At 43.2% G+C, this 21785-nt stretch overlaps 1 protein-coding gene across 4 annotated transcripts in view; it reads right to left on the bottom strand.

Annotated features, from left to right (window-relative positions):
- RHOH (ras homolog family member H) overlaps positions 1 to 21785 on the bottom strand; it is a 207849-nt gene that overhangs the window by 21246 nt on the left and 164818 nt on the right. Inside the window, exon 1 of one of the 4 annotated variants that reach the window (XM_073561111.1) lies at positions 16196 to 16534. The exons of the other annotated variants lie outside the window; for them this stretch is intronic. The gene's annotated coding sequence lies outside the window, so the exon portion shown is untranslated. Of the gene's footprint in view, positions 1 to 16195; positions 16535 to 21785 lie in introns of those variants that run through there. 4 annotated transcript variants of the gene reach the window in all.

Below are 21785 nucleotides of genomic sequence, written 5' to 3'. Positions count from 1 at the left end.
GTCCCCCCATCCCGATCCTGATGCACATGGCCCCTTCATCCCTATCCTGGTATGCATGGCTCCCTCATCCCTACCCTGGTATGCATGGCTCCCTCATCCCTATCCTAGTATGCATGGCCCCCCTCATCCCTACCATGGTATGCATGGCCCCCCTCATCCCTACCCTGGTATGCATTGCCCCTGTCATCCCTACCCTTGTATGCATGGCCCCCTTATCCCTATTTTGATATGCATGACTCCCTCATCCCTTCCCTGATATGCATGGCCCCCCTCATCCCTACCCTGGCATGCATGGCCCCCTCATCCCTACCCTGGTATGCATGGCCCTCTCATCCCTATCCTGGTAGGCATGTCCCCCTCATCCCTACCCTGGTATGCATGGACCCCTTATCCCTATCTTGGTATGCATGGCCCCCTTCATCCCTACCCTGGTATGCATGGCTACTCCTCCCTATCCTGGTAGGAATGGTCCCACTTATCCCTATCCTGGCAGGAATGATCACCCTCATCCCTATTCTGATATGCAGGGCCCTATCTCGTCCTAGTATGCATGACCTCATCCTTAACCTGGTATGCAGGGACCCCATCTCCGTCCTGGTATGCATGGTCCCATCCTTATCCTGGTATTATTGGCCCCCACCCCATCCTGATATGCATGGCCCCATCAGAAAACATAAAAAGAATCATTGCACTTACCTACCCGATGCTCCCTTGCAGCATCCTGTTCCGATGCCAGCAACTGCTTTATGCTTGTAAGCAGCGCATGGCAGGGACATCATGCACTGCTTGCAAGCCAAAGGGCAGCTACCGGAATACTCACTGCTCTCCACACCGGGACTGTGTGCGCAGAGAGCAGTGAGTATTCATTGCTCTTCAGTAGCACGTACAGTGTCAGTCAGAGCCTTCCTGTGGCTGCTGGCAGTCACATGTGCTGATACTTAAGAGAAATGAATATTCACCTCATTCCTTGAATATTCATTTCTCTTAAGTAGCGGCACACGTGACTGCCAGCAGCCACAGGAAGTCTCTGGCTGACACTGTGTTCACTAGAGAGCAATGAATACTCACTGCTTTGAGCGCACACAGTCCTGGCTTGCAGAGCATTAAGTATTCTGGCAGCTGCCCTTCGGCTTGCAAGCAGTGCATGATGTCCCTGCCATGCGCTGCTTACAAGCTTTAAACAGCTGCTGGCATTGGAGCAAGACGCTGCGAAGGAGCACCAGGAAGGTAAGTGTAATGGTATGGGGTTTTTTTAAGTTTTGTGACGGGGCCATGCATACCAGGATGGGGGTGGGGGCCAATCATAACTGGATAAGGAAAGGATGGGACCATGCATACCAGGACTGGGATGGGGGCCAATCATACTAGGATGTCATTAAAGAGAAATTAATATTCATTGTCCTTCACACCCATGGGCATGGAAAGCAGTGAATATTCAATTCTCTGGAGCAGCGGGCACAGGAGTTAGCCACAGCCGCCGGCTCCAGCCCCCTGTGACCCACTGCTCCACCGATGCCGCTCCACCACCTCCCCACCAGAGCCAGTACATCCAGACTATAAGACGCACCCCCATTTTCTTCCACATTATAGTCCGAAAAAATTTTTCTTGAATTTGTAGAATCTTTGTTATGTCATTAATTTGTTTCTTAAAACCAGGATTCTCACATGTTTTATCAAGACAGCTACATATTCTATAACTTGAACTATTATATTTTATAACAAAGACATTTACATGTTTTTATGGCTAGGACTATTACATATTTTATATCAAAGACTGATGCATGTATTAAAACAAGAACTATCATATTTTTTATAGGCAGGATTATTAGATGCTTTATAATTTATAATATTACCTGTTTTCTAGTCAGGATTATTTTACAGTTTTTTTTTGCCAGGATTATTTCATGTTTTAAAAACAGGATTTATACATTTTTTTTTTTTTAATTCCAGGAGTATGGATTATTATTGTTATTATTGTCTATCTAGACCTGTCAACATTTTATAAAAATTACAATTAAGTTAATAAATGTCTGAGCCCACATCAAAGATAGGGACATGACCTTTGACCTAATTGTACATTAAATGTAGTGAAGTGGTTGCTATTAGGCCGATGTAAAAAAATTGAAGATTTCTCTTTTTTTTAAATTTTTTACATTTTTTTATTTGTGATATGGAAATCCATCAAAAATGTTTTAAAAATTCATAGGACAATCGGAACATCTAAAATGATTAAGTGATTAACGTTTAAGTGATTTTCTGTTCATGGTGTGTAAATAGCTATATAAATTCAATTTGCAGCAAAGTTATTCTCCACTAATTGAACATTTCCTTTTATGTTCTTTATGTTCTGGGGTCTCTCAAGACCACAGAGCATGATAAATTTAACCAGTTATTAGGTTTAGGGCTCAATCACTTTTTCACACAGGACCCTGTAGGTTGGGATTTCTTTTTCCCTTAATAATAAAGACCTTCATTTATAAACTGCATTTTGTGTTTTCTTGTGTTATCTTTGTCTAATATTTAAATTTGTTTGGTGATCTGAAACATGTAAGTGTGACATACATGCAAAAGAATTGGAAATCAGGAAGGGGAAAACACTTTTTCACACAACTGTACATTTTTTCTGAATTTGCTGTCAGTTAACTATTATCTTGAAAAATTAATTAAAGTGATAATTTCTCATATTAATAGATAATTGCTCATACAGTGTGGCGATCTATAGGTTAGGTCACCAATTTCGGATCAGTCTGAGACCACTGACACCCCCACTGATCAGCTGTTATTTGCTCCACTGAACGCAGGATAAATACACTTTGGTGCTTCAAAGTGCAGCTCCATTCTAAGTGTAGCCGCCGCTGGCAAACAGCTTCATGGGATAGCAGGCACCAAAACCCCTCCGCCAAGACTGAGTGTTATTTGGGATTATATGGATTCTTAATTAATGATTCTCTATCATGTTCCTCGAGTTACAATGAATATTGTAGATACTTTTCTGAAATTTTAATGTCAAGCACACTAAAGCAGTAATGATAGTGATAATTACGGTACATTTTGTTCAATATATTAATAGCCACTGATGTTCTTTAGAAACTTTCCAACAAGAAGTAGTTGTTCCTTTGTAGATACTGTTGAAAAAAATTCCCTATGTACATGTCACAATGTATGCCCACTATACAGTCTTATGCAATATAAATCAAAATGATCTGACTAAGGTTTTTTTTTTGTCAACATCCATGTTTTTATGTAGAAGCAGCAGTTTAGAATAGATTTTTGAGAAAATCACTTTAATTTTTATAAAATTATTTTATGAAAAAACACTAAGTCAATCCTCTCCCAATATTTATGACCCATGAATTATCATAAATTATGTAGAGGTTGATGCAGTGGTGCCAATATCACATTTTTGTATATTAATTTGTTTTTGCATTTAATAACGTTTGTCTGCTTTTTGTTTACAGAAAACTGCCCTTTTTGCCACAGATGAAGTTCAAGGGCTTAGTGACGATATACGTGGGGTATTCACTTTATTTTTCTATGGGTTTCCACTTTTTTCTGACTGTGCTGGTAGTATATTTTTCACTATGTTATACCAACTACATGCTATCTGACGACTTTATTTGTATTTTGACTGTGTCATTATGTCATGGAGATATACATTGTGAAGTGTTGTATTGAATATATTATCTCTACATTTTTTCTGGCTGGTCTTATTGCATAATTACTTTTGGTTAAAGTGGTTTATTATGGTTGTGATGGGTAGGGTTGGCAAAAAGTTCTATTATTGTCTTTTTTGTCTAGTAACCTGATGTACCGTAATAAACCACAATATTCCTCACCTGTCCACCAAGAAGATAATCCATAATGTCCCACGGTGATCCTGATCACTTTGAGAGCAGTCACCTCAGTGATGTGACTGCTCTCAAAGTCAGCTGGCGATACACTGACAGGAGGTAATCGTTCCCGCAGTGTATTACTGACCTACCGTGAGAAACTTCACCTGCATTCATCAGCTGATCAGGGCCGGTGATCTCACTTTCAGCACCACTGCTGCATGGGAAAGTTCGCAAGTGAGAGCACTGGAGCTGATCAGCTGATGAACTCCGGTGAACTCTCTCACAGCAGCTCAGTGATACACTGCGGGAGTGACTACCTCCTGTCAGTGTATGGTCGGCGGCCGGGTAGAGCAGATGTGACTGTTCTACACTTGAGATCACCGTGGGACACTCTGGATTATGTGGACTACAGCAGACAGGTGAGTATATGTTGGTTTATTATTTTCCTTTTTTTCTAGGAGACGAGGGCATCAGGGATTTGGTGTTAGGTGAGTATAATGGGTTTTTATTTTTATGTGAATGTGTATGTAATTATTTAACTTTTTTTTAACTGTGAGCACAGGCGTCGGCAGAAGAGACTACATCTCCCATCAGCGGCCCCTTCTGTCACTGTTATCAGTGACAACAGATGTAGCCTGATGGGAGCAGTCGTCTCATCAGCCCACGCCTGCTGACCTGCAGTAAGTTTTTTATCGCAGGTCACCTCTGCGGATCACAGTCACCGCTGTGGGTCATGCTGACATCTGACAGCATGACCCGGCAGTGCTCTGACCTACAGTCTTACCCGTGTTTGTGTTACCGCAGATCACAGTCACAGCTGCGAGTCAGTCACAGTTGCAGAGTCACGCTGACCGACGGTCCGCAGTCTGACACCATGATCCCGCAGCACTCTGACCGTCGGTCTGTGGTAGCGTTACCGTGAGTTGCAGTCACAGCTGCGGGATCACGCTGACATCATGATCCCGCAGCACTCTGACCGACAGTCTGCGGTAGCGATACCGTGGGTCACAGTCACAGGTGCGGGGTCATGCTGACATCTGACAGCGTTACCCCACAGCACTCTGACCAACTGTCTTACCAGCGGTAGCGTTACCGCCGATAAGAACTAACACTCCTGTGTTTTCCGCGCTGTCACACAGAGGATCATAGGAAGCTGGTAAAACACAAAACAAAAACTCAGCAAATCAGCAAACATTTTTATACCTGGGTTTTTGCTGCGAATTTGACTGACTCAGTTGAAGTCAATGGGTAAAAAACACTGCAGAAACGCACAAAGAATTGACATGATGTAGGTAAAATGCACTGCAAATACTTAAGGAAAATTACTGATCATGTGCACAACACTTCAGAAATGTCATTGAATTAGCTTGCATAAGGATGCCATAGCATTTTTGGCCCATTTCCGCGTGGAAAAAACGCAATGTGTGCACATAGCCTTAATCTTCCATGTACTGTGATTTAAAAAAAAGCTGAATATTTACACGCCCGTTCAAAAGTTTAGGGTCACTTAGAAATTTCCTTATTTTTGAAAGAAAAGCACAGTTTTTTTCAATGAAGCTAACATTAAATGATTCAGAAATACACTCTATACATTGTTAATCTGGTAAATGACTTCTAGTTGCAAACGTCTGGTTTGTAGTGCAATATCTTCATGGGTGTATAGAGGCCCATTTCCAACAACCATCACTCCAGTGTTCTTATGGTACTTTGTGTTTGCTGTGTAAGAAGGCTAATGGATGGTTAGACTACCCTTGAAAACCCTTGTGCAAGTATGTTAGCACAGCTGAAAACAGTTTGGCTGATTAGAGAAGCTATAAACCTGACCTTCCTTTTGAGCTAGTTGAGAATCTGGAGCATTACATTTGTTCATTACATTAAACTCTCAAAATGGGCAGAAAAAAAGAACTTTCATGTGAAACTCAACAGTCTATTCTTGTTCTTAGAAATTAAGGCAATTTCATGAGAGAAATTGCCAAGAAACTGAAGATTTCCTACAACTGTGTGTACTACTCCCTGCAGAGGAGAGCACAAACAGGCTCTAATCAGAGTAGAAAGAGAAGTGGGAGGCCCCGCTGCACACCTGAGCAACAAGACAAGTACATTGGAGTCTGTAGTTTGAGAAATCAACACCTCACAGGTCCTCAACTGGCAGCTTCTTTAAATAGTACATGCAAAACGCCAGTGTCAACGTCTACAGTGAAGAGGTGACTCGGGGATGCAGGCCTTCAGGACAGAGTGGCAAAGAAAAAGCCATATCTGAGACTGGCTAATAAAAGGAAAAGATTAATATGGGGAAAAGAACACAGACATTGACAGAGGAAGATTGGAAAAAAGTGTTATGGACAGAAGAATCCAAATTTGAGGTGTTTGGATCACACAGAAGAACATTTGGTAATTGCAGAACAGCTGCAAAGATGCTGGAAGAGTGCCTGACGCCATCTGTCAAGCATGGTGGAGGTAATGTGTTGGTCTGGGGTTGCTTTGGTGCTGGTAAAATGGGAGATTTGTACAAGGTAAAAGGGATTTTGAATAAGGAAGGCTATTACTCCATTTTGCAAAGCCATGCCATACCCTGTGGATGGTGCTTGATTGGAGCAAATTTCATCCTACAGCAGGACAATGACCCAAAGCACACCTCCAAATTATGCAAGAACTATTTAGGGAAGAATCAGGCAGCTGGCATTCTATCTGTAATGGAGTGGCCAGCGCAGTCACCAGATCTCAACCCCATTGAGCTGTTGTGGGAGCAGCTTGACCGTATGGTACGCAAAAAGTGCCCATCAAGCCAAACCAACTTGTGGGAGCGGCTTCTGGAAGCATGGGGTGAAATTTCTCCAAATAACCTCAGCAAATTAACTGCTAGGATGCCAAAGGTCTGCAATGCTGTAATTGCTGCAAAGGGAGCATTCTTTGACGAAAGCAAAGTTTGAAGGAGAAAATTATTATTTCAAATAAAAATCTTTTTTTCGAACCTTGTCAATGTCTGGACTAGATTTTAAATTCATTTGGCAACTCATTTGAGTAATAAAAGTACGAGTTTTCATGGAAAACACACAATTGTCTGGGTGACCCCAAACTTTTGAACAGTAGTGTACATTTATCATTAGGTCATAAGAATATCAAATTAAAAAATATATTCACCATCACACCCAGAACTGCATTTACAAGCCAGCAAAGTCCAACACACAGGCTCTCCATGCATATGCTGTGACTGTGACACAACCGCGACACATGCAGCTGTGGGGCCGATCAGCTGTTCAGCCGGTGCAATCCAGGAAGCTGGGGTCCCTCTGCAGCTTATTCGGTAAGCGCCATAGCTTGCCGATTAAGAGGGAACCGAACAAATTCACTCATCTCTAGTCCTGACCAGCCAAAGTCACTGGCATCATGCGGCCTGCATGGACGTAACACCCTCACAGCACAAGTCTACAACACCCAGCCTGGACCCAAATCTTCATGTAACATGCCGAGGCGCAAAGGACGAGTACCTCGCCCACAGGTACCGCCCCACACCACGTTACATGTCCACCCAGGAGACCACCAGAATTGTCCCCTCAGAGGAGATTTTCTGGGTACTGGTCAGTGCAGAAAACCTAGGACTCTGTATATACATAGCACCTCCCAGGGGACACTTGTAATTTAAACTTGAGAATTATCAGCAACATCCTAGCTATGTATAAACTGCTTTACCCTTTACTTATCTAGTGCTCTTAAGGGGGCTTTACACATAGCGATATCCCTAGCATTATCGCTAAAGCGTCACCGATTTTGTGACGCAGCAGCGATATTGCTAGCAATATCGCTATGTGTGATTCTTACCTCCGACCGGCTCCCCCGCTGTCTGTCGCTGATCGCGCAAGATCGGACGGGTCCATTTCTCGTCGGGCGCTTCCTGCTGGCGCCGACAAGCGACATGTGGACGCGGGCGGGAGGACGTCAGCATCGCTGAGTGTGAAAGGTAAGTAACGACCGATGCCGCGTCGCTACATGGCTAGTGAGATCTGCCTGTTTGGCAGCTCACTAGCGACCATTTAGCGATGCACCAGCGATCCTGACCGGGTCGTATCGTGGTCGGATCGCTGATGCATCACTAAATGTAAAGGGGCCTTTAGACTCACTTTAATGCCTATTTAGGTTAATACAATTTATCCTACATGATAAAAGATCAAGCATGTTAGTGAGATCCTTGCAGCTGCTTCATGCTGTTCGGTTATAGTTGTGGTATTTCAGAAACATTGCAGACACCATTAACATAGCATGGCAATATAACAGACTCCATTAAAACCTAACCAAAGAAATGAGCTGGAGCATAAGTTGGTAAACATGCAACATATAAGAGCATGTTCACACTCTGTCCATTTAACACACAAAACCTAAGCTAGAAACAAAGTGAGCATATACCCTGCAGTAAAAAAAAAATAGCAACAATACATATAAATAACATGGACTACTTAATAAACACAGTTTTTGATCAAAAAAATCATAAAAGCTGTCCCACCACAACAAAGTGTACCTCAATCAGGATGCTTCTATACTCTAGTATTAAAACCTCACTTAGTGTAAAGGTACTGTCACACTTAGCGATGTACCAGCGATCCCGACCAGCGATATGACGCGGTCAGGATCGCTGGTGCAAGTGGTCGCTAGTGAGCTGCCACACAGGCAGATCTCACCAGCGACATAGCAGCGGACGGGGGTCGCTACTTACCTGTCAGACGAGGCGATCCTGACGTCCTCCCACCCGCGTCCACACGTCGCTCGTCGTGACAGCAGGAAGCGCCGCAGGAAGCTGACGACGAGAAAAAGTCCAGCCTGTTCTTGCGCGATCAGCGATAACCAGCGGGGGAGCGGTCGGAGGTAAGTATCAGACACCGCGATATCGCTAGCAATATCGCTATAGCGTCACAAGTTATAGCGATATTGCTAGCGATATCGCTTAGTGTGACAGGCCCTTAAGACGAGCTCAATGTAGACGAGGGCAAATCAGGATCGGTTTCCGACTGTTCAGACACTTGGTCATTAGTGATGGGCGAGTAGCATTGTTGCTCGGGTCTCCCCGAGCATGCTCAGGTGATCTCCGAGTATTTTGGCGTGCTCGGAGATTTAGTTTTCGTCTTCTCAGCTGCATGATTTGCGACTTGTAGACCGGCTGAATACATGTGGGAATTCCCTAACAAACAGGCATTACTCACATGTATTCAAGCTGTCTAGCAGTCGCAAATCATGCAGCTGAGACGGCGAAATCTAAATCTCCGAGCAACCCAAAATACTCGGAGACCACCCAAGCATGCTCAGGGAGACCCGAGCAACGAGTATACTCGTTTATCACTTCTGGTCAAGGGAAGATATGTAGATGAAATGCCAAGCTCAAAAGGAGGAACAATGCCCCTGTTTGTACATGGTACAAAAAAATACAGTAAAACCAAACAAATGAGCCGGAGCATAAGTTGGTATATGCTCAATGTTTAAGTATGTGGTTTTAATATTAGAGGATAAGACCATTCCAATTAGGGTACACCTTGTTGTGGTGGGATGGCTTTTATGCTTTTTTTTTTTTTTATAAAAAACAGTGTTTACTAAGTATCCTATGTTACTTATATGTACTTTTACTATTTACTCACAGCAGGGTAGATACTCATTTTGTTTCTATCGTAGGTTTTGTCCAGAATAGGATATACTGCAAAATCCTCCTTGCTATTTGCCTATATAATAAATAGATCATAGAACGGAACACACTGAAATCTATAGCTTACTATAAAAATGAAGACCCCAAAAAGCATGTAGCTCTTTCCTATACGCCATTTTAGTCTGACAAGAACATTACATTTCATCCCATCAGGCAGGGAATGATCACACTGTGGACACACTGCATTTTCACAGAGACTTCAGCAAAACTGCAGCAAAATGGAAAGAGTTGCCCTAATTTTACAAAAAAAATCAACATACTCTTAAAAGTTTACCAGCTCTATCCCTGGAATAATCGTGCCACTGGTGTCTGTTTTCTAATGTCAGCTGCTGAATGACCGATAATGACAACTTTAGGGCACGTTTTGATGTGGAGGATTTGGTAAAGATTTTTTTATGCATATTCTGCACCTACAATTTGCAACCTGCTGCATTACTCTACATGTGCACAACTGCGGCAGATTTCGCCCATTGTTGCTAGTGGAAAACACAATTATCATACTGAAATTTTTTGGCAATGCAAACTTACTGGTTGTGAATGCATTTCTCTATTTTGTGAAAGGGCATCAAATTAAGGGAGGGAGTTTAGTGAGATGTCAGAGGCGCTCCTTGTAAATCTTCACATTTATTGGAAAAAATAAAAACTACATCCAGTCATGAAACACGCAGGTTGTGTTCATCCATCCCTTCATGGGCATTTAACTACTGGATGGATTTTTCATTGTGACCAATGAAAGTGAAGTTTTATTTTCTTCACAGCGCCTCTCGCTGGACATTCCTCTCACTTTTCCATGGTCATTGGCTGGTCTGTGCATAGTCTCCAGCTGCAGATGGTTGCAGATACCGACTTTGGTGAGCTGACAATTTCTTGCTGGAGTTTTTCAAAGACGCAAGTAATTTGGAAGCCATTTATACTTAATGAATAAGGCCGGTTTCACATTTGCGTTACAGGCCGCAGCGCCGGCCTGCGCACGGCCGCCGCTAAGCCCCACCCCTGCCGTGCCTCCGGCGGTAGCTCCACCTCCGGGCGCATGACGCTGCATGCGTCATGCATCCCCTATCTTTATCACTGAGGACGCAGGCTGTGCGCAGTATGCGTTTAGCGGCGCCTGCGTCCTTTTGACGGTGCGCCGAGCGCAACCAAATTGCAACAGGTTGCGTTTGACGCTGGTCGGCGCACCGTCAAAAGGACGCTGGCGCCGCCTAACGCATACTGCGCACGGCCTGCGTCTTCAGTGATAAAGATAGGGGACGCATGACGCATGCAGCGTCATGCGCCCGGAGGTGGAGCTACCACCGGAGGCACGGCAGGGGGCGGGGCTTAGTGGCGGCCGTGCGCAGGCCGGTGCTGCGGCCTGTAACGCAAATGTGAAACCCGCCTAAGAGAGCAAAAACCACACATGCGGACAGAATAAGATCTTAAAGGGTATGTGTACATGTTGTGGATTCTGCTGCGGATTTTGCTAAATCCTCAGGTAAAATTACCTGCATTTTACCTACCTGCATTTTGCCTGCGGATTGAGTGCAGATTTACTGTGGATTTTCTGCAGTTTTTGTGTGGATTTTACCTGCGTTTTTACACCTGTGAATTTCTATAATGGAAGAGGTGTAAAAACACTGCGGAATCCGCACAAAGAATTGACATGCTGCAGATTGAAAACTGCAGCAAATCTGCACGGAAATTTCTGCAGCATGTGCACAGCGGTTTTTATTTTACATTGAATATAATGGTACTGTACAACGCAGGAGAATCTGCTGCGGATCCGCACCAGAATCCGCAACGTGTGCACAGACCCAAAGTCTTCTTTGAGATTTTCCTTTAAATATTAATTGAAACAAAATTTGTTAACATGTACAAAATATCATTATAAATTCTGCCATATTTTAGTCTTATTCTCTGTAAGAACATGAAATAGGTTAGGCTGCTTTCACACATCCGGTGTCAGGGGTGCGGCGGCGTGCGGCGAAAAGCTGTACCGCCGGATCAGGCCTGCAGCGGTGACACCGGATGCAGATGCGGCGCCTGATCCGGTTGGAAAGTATTTAAAGGAGCTGCACCGGGGACGAGAGAGGCAGCGGTATGTGGGGGGGAGAGATACACGCGCGCTCGCCGGGCACTTGTGGGTTAAACCTCACAGTGCCCACGCATGCGCTGTTGAAAAAGCCGTTCCGGCGCTGCAAAAAAAGTTGCAGGCAACGTTTTTTGCTGACGCCGGATGGCGCAGATTTTACGCTTCCGGCTAAAAACGGAGGCGCCGCATGTCCATCCTGCACGATGCGGCGATCATTAAATTCTATGTGTCAAAACCGGATCCAATTCCGGATCCGGTTTTCACACTTTTCGCCGCATCATGCCGGATTCAAAAAGCCGGATGTGTGAAAGCAGCCTTAGACAGAAAAAAGTGAAACAACTGAAATGTTGCACCAAATACGGATCAATAAACTATACATTGTTAATGGAGTGCTGCAGTCCTCTAGGTTTCCAAATGAATCATTAGATACTATAGATAGATAGATAGATAGATAGATAGATAGATAGATAGATAGATAATAGGTAGACAATTATATAGAGATCATTAGATAGATAATAGAGAGATAGATATGTGATAGAGAGATTGATAGATCGATAAATATGAGATTGCCTCCTATTTTATATCAGTCTTTATCAGCCTTTTTTTTTACTAATTGTTCTTTTTTTTTATCTTTTGCCCATTCTTCCTCTGTAAGTTTTATTCGTTTTTCCATCCTGCTTTGTATAAATCAGTTAATTCTTTGCTTTTTTTTGCGTTATTAGCTGATGCTTACATACAGGCCAGTGACAATGCTCAGCCCCATTGTAATTTGCTGCACTTTTCTATTGATAGCGCGCCGTTGCAGTGTCAATAGCGTGCAGTGTGCCAAGACTCGAGCGTTTCTGGTGCAAGCACTGATATATGTAATGTGTTCCAATTACCGGTATTTTCCTGACGCACTTGCCAACACTTAAATCATGGCACAGTTTAAGAAAAAGTTCATAAAGAATTTTCAAACGCTTTTTTTTTCCTGTAAAATATATTTTACAGCAAAATAGAATTTCTATCAATCTCAAATATAATTGTAATCTGAAATAAATAGTTACCATCTGGCTGATGCTTAATTAAAATACAGAAGTAAAATTGTAGTAATGTTTAGAAAACATTAAAGTTAAAGAAATAACTTGTGGTTAGATGACTATTTTTTTTTTTTTTTTTTTTTTTTTAAACACAGGTAAGTTTGGTTTTGGCAACCCGAAGTGAACAAGCAAATGATTTCCGTTGCACAGTTCTAGGTGTTTGATGTCCATAAGTGGTCAAACTGCCAGACAGACCCACGCACGCCCGACAAGTCCAAGAAACCCAAGGCCCTGTCTATTCATCCATGCCCGGGTGAATTAACTTTGCATTTGCTCCCTTACAAATGTTGGTGTGCAGTCTCTTTCTTGCCAAAATCCAATGTTTAGAATCGCATTATGTGCCTTAGGGTTCGCTCACACCACAGTATGAATCGGACGGGTACTACACGTTTTTATTGGATAGAACTCGGACTAAGGTTATTTAAATGGGTAGTGTCGATGACTGATTTCTTCACTGACAGAATTTGTCTGTGAAAAGGAAAATTGGATGAAATACGAAACCACAATATGGTGTCTGATTTTTACGGATACATTACAATTCTGTATCATAGAATACTGTTAATGGTCCTATAAATGATTATTAGCAGCTGAGTAAATAAAAACAGATAGTATACGGACAACACACGGATGAGTAGTGAAAAAAGTATCGTCCTCCTTTTCTGGATGAAAATCAGACCGATTTTTAATACGCTTCTGTGACCCTAGCTAATAGCTCTGATGATGAATAAAGGGGCTCTGATAAGGTGTTATCTGAGCATGCTCATGGCCTAACAAAGCATCTTCGGAGTGCTCAAATAATATGTTTGAGTCCCCGCGACTGCACGTCTTGCGGCTGTTTGACAGCCACAACACAAGCAGGGATAGCCTGTTTGTTAGACAATCCCCTGCATGTGTTATGGCTGTCAAACAGCCGCGAGACATGCAGCCGCGGGGACTCGAACATAGTATTCGAGCACACCGAAGATACTCGATCAGCACCTGAGAATGATATGATGACGCCTTATCCCAGCACGTTCCCTCATCGCTATTTGGCTTCTATTGATGCAGTTAAGTAAAAAAAAAACTCATCAAGTCAAACCAAAGGAGGGAAATGTGGCATACAGGAATAAAAAAAGTGTAAAAAGGGTATCGTATTGTTATTTCTCACAAAAATCCACGTTTACCAGTACCATGGGTCTGCAGCAGCCAAAGCTTTTTCAGAGGTTGCGAGCTCACAATCTGATCAGGTGAGCACAATTGTCCGTAACTATTCTCACTTTTCCAGTTTTATCTAAAAACTCATGTATGACAAAAGCTACATAGTTACGTAGGTTGAAAAAATACCCCGGTCCATCGAGTTAAACCTTTCTCCACCAACTGTACATTTTGTCACTAACTGTAACTCGCAATGTTATAGTTTGAAGACTGGATCCACATCTAATATTTCTATGTTGTTTTTTTTTTTGCTTCCAGAAATCAGGGGTCTGTTATGAACTGATCATTTATTCGCTTGACATAAAGAAGCCTTTTTACATCTCGGTAATTCAACTCCCCCCCCAGTAGGACTCAGGGTACGTGCACACGCTGCGGATTCCGCTGCGTTTCCGCAGCTTTAGCTGCGGTGTACAGTACCATTCTAATGAATGGGAAATAAAAACCGCTGTGCCGACGCTGCGGAAAAATCCGCGCGGATTTGCTGCGGTTTTGAATCCGCAGAAAGAATTGCATGTCAATTCTTTCTGCGGAAACCGCTGCGGGTTCCTATCTCCACCATTGTGGAGATAGTGAATCCGCAGGACCAAACCGCAGGCAAAACCGCAGATAATCCGCAGGTCTTTGGACCTGCGAATTATCTGCGGTTTTTGCAAAATCCGTGCGGATTAATCCGCAGCGTGTGCACGTACCGTCAGCGCATCCTTGTTTTCTTATGATGACCTAACTGCAATATGGTGTTAATGGACCATAGAAATATTTTTACAAGTTGGTCTTATCCTCTTATAGACAACTTTTTTCAAGATAATAGAGTTTTTTATTTTTGCCGTCTCTTACACTCCATGCCCCTCATCAGTTTTGTGGCTCTTCCTCGCACCTTTTCCAATTTTTTTCCAATCGGGGCATTTTTTGCATGCCATGCATGGTACCTAAAACTGAACTTCACATTCACAATCATCCCGCACTAATATTATGTTTGTTATTCAGTTTGTGTCTGGGCGCACACAACAATTTACGCTGCTTTATAAGAAGTATATCGTGCACTCACATATCGCCGTTCTCCATTTTTCACCCCCTCCCTAGGACAGACCTTGTATGTACATTATTACTGCCAACATGTATGAACTTCCTTTGATCCACACAGAATCCTATTGACCAAGTGGATTCTTAGACGCAATGTGGTTTGATCTCAATAAAACCTTTTTTTAACCCTGACATTTGTATGAGCACCTTATCAGCAATGAAGCCTTCCTAATTGATGCCACATAAAAGCCAGTGGTTGGCCTAACCAACTATCATCTCAGATGTCAGCCCAAACCTTTCCTAGTAATGTACGTTACAACATACACTATATGTTCGCACCATATTCCCTCCGATCCGGGGAGTTTCGCCCTTTAGTCAGAGCTACATAGGCCAAGTTTTCATGTTTCGTTTCAATTCATTTTTTGACTATTAGCAAACTGTTACATAGAATTTTATCTTTGCTTGATAACATTTTAACGTTTCACAATTGTTTTAAGTTTGGGTTGAAAAAATTAGTTTTTAAAATGAGTTATTATATGCGGTTAACATTAAGGCAGAAGTGGTATATTCACATTAAATAAAACTCTCTGGCAAAAAGTTCTAGTTAATATAATATATTCTCTGCAGTATTAAATTTATTTGCGAAGCTATTGAAATCATCTTTAGGTTCATTAGCAACTTGGTGACCATCCCTTGGCGAAATCATGCTCGATAAATCATCGGCTGTATTAAAATCAACTGGAATAAGGTTCATTGCAGTTTTGTAGAGGTGGATGCAGAAAAGGAGAGAATCGACTCTCACTATAGGCAAACATTACCAATTCAATCAAAATGGGAAAAAAAGAAAAACAACAACTTCTCTCACAATAGTTTTCGACTTTTTCTATGCGCACATTATACAGAGGCGTCAGTACAACGTATGCAACGTTTTCGTCTGGATCGGCCTTTGAGCAAGATGCTAATGAGCAATTCATTTTCTTATTAAAAAAGTATCAGATTATTAAAATTAATATTTTTTTTAATCAAAGTGGAAGGCGCTATTGATATTTGTACGGTTAAACTGTAATCTGTGAAGCTAAGGTATGAAATCACTTGTCCTTTGTGCCTATATACAGTAAGACAAAAAAGCGATTCTAACATCCTTGTACCTCTGCGCATATTTTCTACCGCATATTGTCCCACCAAAAACTTTGCTCATGCCTCATATTGCCGATGACAAAATCCTGTAGTATCATTTCAAAATTGGACATTTTTAAAGTGCAGTTATACAAAACAGCCTAAAGGGAGACCTGACAATAAGATATTACTGTACCTCCTGCCATTTCTGAAGTGCTGATCAAATTCTGCCTTCTCTGTGATTCCGTGGGTGTAGAAAGAGACATAACTCGGAGATGAGAGGTAGAAACTTGCTTGCAGACCCTCGTATCGCTCGCTATAGGAACAATAGATGCGGCCTTGGCCTCCTGTAAACCGTGTAAGGGGCTGCTTTGGCGTAGAGGAGGGGGAAGTAGGAAGAACTCAGCCAGATGTGCCATATGTGATGTATGATAAAAGTACATGTAGATATCCGCTTCCTGTCACACGCAGGCAGCAAGGTAACAACTAACAACGCCAAGCCGAGGGGATGCTGAAAGACTCCAAAATCAAATGCAAACCTGTATTATCTAAGTGTTCAATTAACAACAAAAATATGTTTTAGTGTAAGAATGAGACAAACAGCATTAAAGGATACGGTATTCTTTTACACATTACAAATATAACTAATTTTCTACAATTTCACCAAAAAAATGCGGAGTGCAACATTACAAAGCAGTCAGCCGGCAGTCACTAGTGGGAGGGGAAGGCGGAAGAGACATTCACCTAATAAAGGGGATTCTTAACTGTTTTGATTTTTTTTTCTGCCAGTTAGTCTAATGGGAAAACAGACCTGCTCCTTTAAGGCTATGTGCACACGCTGCGGATTGGTCTGCGGATTTTTTATCTGCGGAACGGCAGGTAGAATGACCTGCGGTTTTACCTGCGGTTTATCACCTCTACAATAGAGGAGATGGAAAACCGCAGCAGAATCCGCAGAAAAGAATTGACATGTCATTTCTTTCTGCGGATTCAAAACCGCTGCTTTTCCGCAGATAAAAATCCGCAGCATGTGCGCAGAAAATTGTAAATCCCATAGGATAACTTGCTACTGTACACTGTCTGCAGAACTGCTGAAATTCTGCTGCGGCCAAAACCGCAGCGGAACCACAGCGTGTGCACATAGCCTAATAATTGCATCTATGGGTGCACATTTGGGGGTAGATCAAATGGGATTTATGGGAATGTGTCTTTTTTAGCCAAAGAATGGCACGTGTGTGACGTTAATGCGCAGAAAACCTTAGAACTCATTCACACTCAAGGGATAAGGCAGCAAGGTCAAATATCCCCAATCAAACCAATTCCCAAAGGTTCTGAAAAGGTTAAAGGGTTTGTCAAGGACTTGTACATTAATCGCCTATCCTTAGGACTTGCTCACACCAGTGTATTTTGCATCTGAGTGCGATCCGATAAAACATCGGATCACACTCGTACCAATGTTGTTGTAAAGGGCCATGCACATGTACGTCTTGGTCTGAGCAAAAAAATCGCAGCATCTCTGAGTTTGATCTAATATTCAGATCGCACTTGGCCATGCAAGTCTATGAGTGCGTTAAAATCATTGGACTGCACACAGATGACATCAGAGTACAGTCTGATTTCCACAAGTTGACACAATGGAGAAGATGGAGAGATTTTGTTTTCCATCTTCTTCTCCAGTGTGCTCCAATTCTCTCATCCGTGAGAATCAGACCATATTATGCTGACACTCTGATCAAATTCTGATCAGAGTTTGATCAGTGTGTCCTTTGCATAATTGGCACCATTATCTCGGATGAATCTACGATCGTGTGCCCTGCTCTTGGGATAGGTCATCAATATCTGATTGGTGGTGGTGTGACACCCGGCACTCACACCAATCAGTTGCTCCCAGTGCCAGTTACGGAGATGTACAGCAAACTTCTATCAACTGCATAGTGGCCGATCCCTATTGATGCAAATAGTGCAGTACCCAGTTGTAGCCACTATGCAGTTGACAGAACTGTGATGTCACTGTTCCACCCCTCAGGGTGTCTGGGATGCAGTTACTGACATCTGGGCAGTCCAGTCTGGTACAGGGGTATGCTGAAGTTGTCAGTACTTTGATTGACAGCATGACTGTCCAGTCTGGTTCTGAGCGTGATGAAGTGTCGGTGTGTTTATTGACAGCTCGACAAGTCAATCTGTGACTGGGAGGCGTCGGCAGCTTCAGGTGTTCACTATCCCGGGTAATGGCCATGCCTACTTAACTGAGCAGCTTCTCCCACCAGACCACTGTCAGACGTACATTCATCTTGTGAGGTCTGTGCTCTTCTGTGCCTTGTGTTCAATATGCTTGATCTGTTGCCTGACTTTGGACTTCGTTCTGACCATCCGCCTGTTTAACCGCTTCAGCTCTGATCCATTATACTCCCGTTACTCTGACCTCGGAACGTTACCTGACTACGCTTTTGTCTTTTCCTTCTGTTTATGATGTACCCTCCTGGCTTCTGATCTTGGACTCCTTGACCACTCTGACTCACGGCTTGGCCGTGAGACGTGACTAGCATCACATGTGAACAGCTGATTGGTGGGGTTACCGGTTGTCGAACCCACACCGATCACATATTGATGACCTATCCTAAGTGCGCAATCAGACAGCCATATAAATCGGAGCAAGATCGGAACGCAATGCTCAGATTGGTTGTGGCTCTCCCGACCCGAGCATGACAGCTTCATATATTTCTATTCAACTGTCACATTCGGTTTCAGAGAGCCATCAGCCAGTCCGAGCAATGCATTCCGATCTAGCTCCAATTAATATAGCAGTCTGACTGCGCCCTAAGGATAAGCCATCAATATAAAAGTCCTAGACAGCCACGTTAAACGGTCTCTGCTATTTCAACATTCTTTGAATAAATCAATAGTATAGGCAAATAAAAGAAAATTTGTGATATATCTTAATAAAATTAAAGTATTCCTTCTCCACTTATCATCACAAAACAATCGCTGACCTCAGGGAGACCAGTCAAAGAAAACACTGCGGCAGCCGGCAAAGGCGCTCAATCAGTGAAATCCTAGGTGCAATGCTCCCTGGGAAATACAAATATGCAAATAAAGCCCGTGGAGCCTCATTTAAGATTCTCAAACACGGGACCAGCCAGATCTTCCTCCAGGGAAGGACCCAGCCAAGGGGTGGCTCCTTTCGGAAACCACCATTAACAACATATTAAGTGGCCCTTTAAGTCAATATCCAGCTCTTTACGAGTTTACAGATATGACAAGGGAAATACCAAGGCCAGGTATCCATCCACAGGGACTGGTTTCCCTGAGGTCAGTGATTGTTTTGTGATGTTGGTCTACTAGGCCTTGCTCCCACCTAGCCAGAATCCTACTCCACACTGATGAGGGGCAACACCCCGAAACAGCTGTCTGTGGATGGATCCCTGGCCTTGGTATTTCCCTTGTCATATCTGTAAACTCGTAAAGAGCTGGATATTGACTTAAAGGGCCACTTAATATGGTGGTAATGGTGGTTTCCGAAAGGAGCCACCCCTTGGCTGGGTCCTTCCCTGGAAGAAGATCTGGCTGGTCCCGTGTTTGAGACTCTTAAATGAGGCTCCACGGACTTTATTTGTGCATTCTCCACTTATCAGACACTTTTCCCTTCACCCCTCCTCCGGGTCTTATAATTCACTCCTAAGCTTATCATTTGAAAAACAGCTCAAATCTGGCATAGCAAAAGCAGAACAGACTCCCAACATAGTGAAGTGTCAGGATACAAAGCAAACTAAGCTCTTTGGAAATGGCAAAAATTGCAAGTGGGGAAAGAAGCACACATACAGTGTCCATTTTAGGACATGATCATGATCATACTGTATATCAAAGTCAAACATCAGAAATACTCTGTCTGATACATGATTCTGATACTTGAGTCTGATAACTGATTCTGATCCATGTCCAGGATCAGAATCAGGTATCAGAGTATTTTGATATGATCATGTTCTAAAATGGACACTGTAATTAGGCTAAAGTTAGGGTTACTGTTACGGTTACCTTAGGCAAAGTTAGGGTTACTGTTAGAGTTAGTTTTACTGTTAGGCTAAAGTTAGGGTTACTGTTAGGGTTTCGGTTATGGTTACTGTTAGAGTTAGGGTTACTGTTAGGGTTACTGTTAGGGTAAAGTTAGGGTTACTGTTAGGGTAAGGGTTACTGTTAGGGTTAGAGTTACTGTTAGGCTAAAGTTATGGTTATTGTTAGGCTAAAGGTACGGTTAGGCTAAAGTTAGGGTTAGGCTAAAGTTAGGATTAGAGGAGAAACAGTGTGACAAGTGCATTATGTCACAGGATGTCTGGAGACAATCAGCGTTGGCTTCATTTTTCCCTCTGGAATTAACATTCGGAGGAAATGAGAGAGCTGCAGCTTTCGCTTCCTCCGGATGTCTGATATGTCCGAATGAGGGAAAAGTGAAGACAGCGCTGATTGTCTCCAGAGATCCTGTGACATAATGTGGAACGGCACCAGAGGTGAGTGTGTTAGACTGGAGTCACAATTAGCGTATAAAAATCTGGTCTGTTTTCTACGGACAAGAATCGCAGAAATATTCCCTGAACAGTGATCTGTATGTCATCAGTGTGCAATACGAGGATGCGATTTTCTCGCATCTAAGTATCCGTATGACATCCGTATGGTGTTTTTTTCTCGCAACCTTGCAAAATGGACATTTAACGCTTTTTAGGCCTGAAAATAATTTAAATCATAATCAACAACCCTATTTATTGCCTCTACAACAGGCGGGAGCCTCCAATCTTAGCATTTTCAGGCCGTGCTTGTGTTGGGGTATTTCTGCTTTGTGTCAAACATGTCAGACAAGCTTACTTTCAACACAACTGAACGGGTGCTTTACAACTGGGTTTTGTCACGGTGCTTTGGGCAGCCATACCCAGTGATTGTGGATCCGAGGAGGAGGAAACGAATGTGGGTACATCCACTTTTGAGGCAACGCCTCACTAAAGGCCAATTCCACCGTCTCTCTGCATCTCTGGGGACGCATCCTGACAAGTTCTTCCAATATTGTCGGATGAGCCTTTCCACCTTTAACATTCTGTTGGAGACAGTGCACCCTGGGATTACCTTTAACCCCTTCCTGACATCAGACATACTATCCCGTCCATGGGACCCGGGCCCCTATGCCCATGGACGGGATAGTACGTCTACCGCGATCAGCGGCGCCCACGTGGTGAGCGCCACTGATCGCAGCAGGGTGTCAGCTGATTATCACAGCTGACACCCGGCACAATGTGTCAGGGGCGGTCACGGACCGCCCCCGACACGTTAACCCCTTGCACCGGGAGTTAAAGGGAAGCATCGGCAGGGAGGGGGCTCCCTCCTTGCTTCCCTGAGCCCCCCACGGCAGCGCAATGTGCAGCGCTGCTGCCGGGGGCTCCTTTCCTGCAGGCCCCCGAATCCAAGATGGCGACTGGGCCTTCGGGGGCCTGCAGGAAGCTGGCTTCCTCAGTGCCTGCAAAGTGCAGGCATGAGGAAGCCTTGTGCACTGCCTGTGACAGATCGCTGACCTGTCACAGTGATCTGTGATGTGACAGATCAGCGATCAGTCACAGAACAGTGATGTCCCACTTGGGACTATTTAATAAAGTGAAAAAAAGATAAAAATAAAGTGTTAAAATTATTTAAAAAAAATCGCCAAATAAATTACAAAAAAAAAAAATATTCCCCCAAATAAATCCATTTTTTGAAAATAAAAAAAAACAAAACAATAAAAGTACACATATTAGGTATCGCCGCGTCCG

Source organism: Dendrobates tinctorius, unplaced genomic scaffold (assembly GCF_039654945.1).
Source record: "Dendrobates tinctorius isolate UK_male_01 unplaced genomic scaffold, ASM3965494v1 ptg000314l, whole genome shotgun sequence".
In the NCBI taxonomy this organism is placed as follows: Eukaryota; Metazoa; Chordata; class Amphibia; order Anura; family Dendrobatidae; genus Dendrobates; species Dendrobates tinctorius.
The sequence above is the reverse complement of the archived record's forward strand: the minus strand, read 5'-3'. Positions and strand labels throughout refer to the sequence as shown.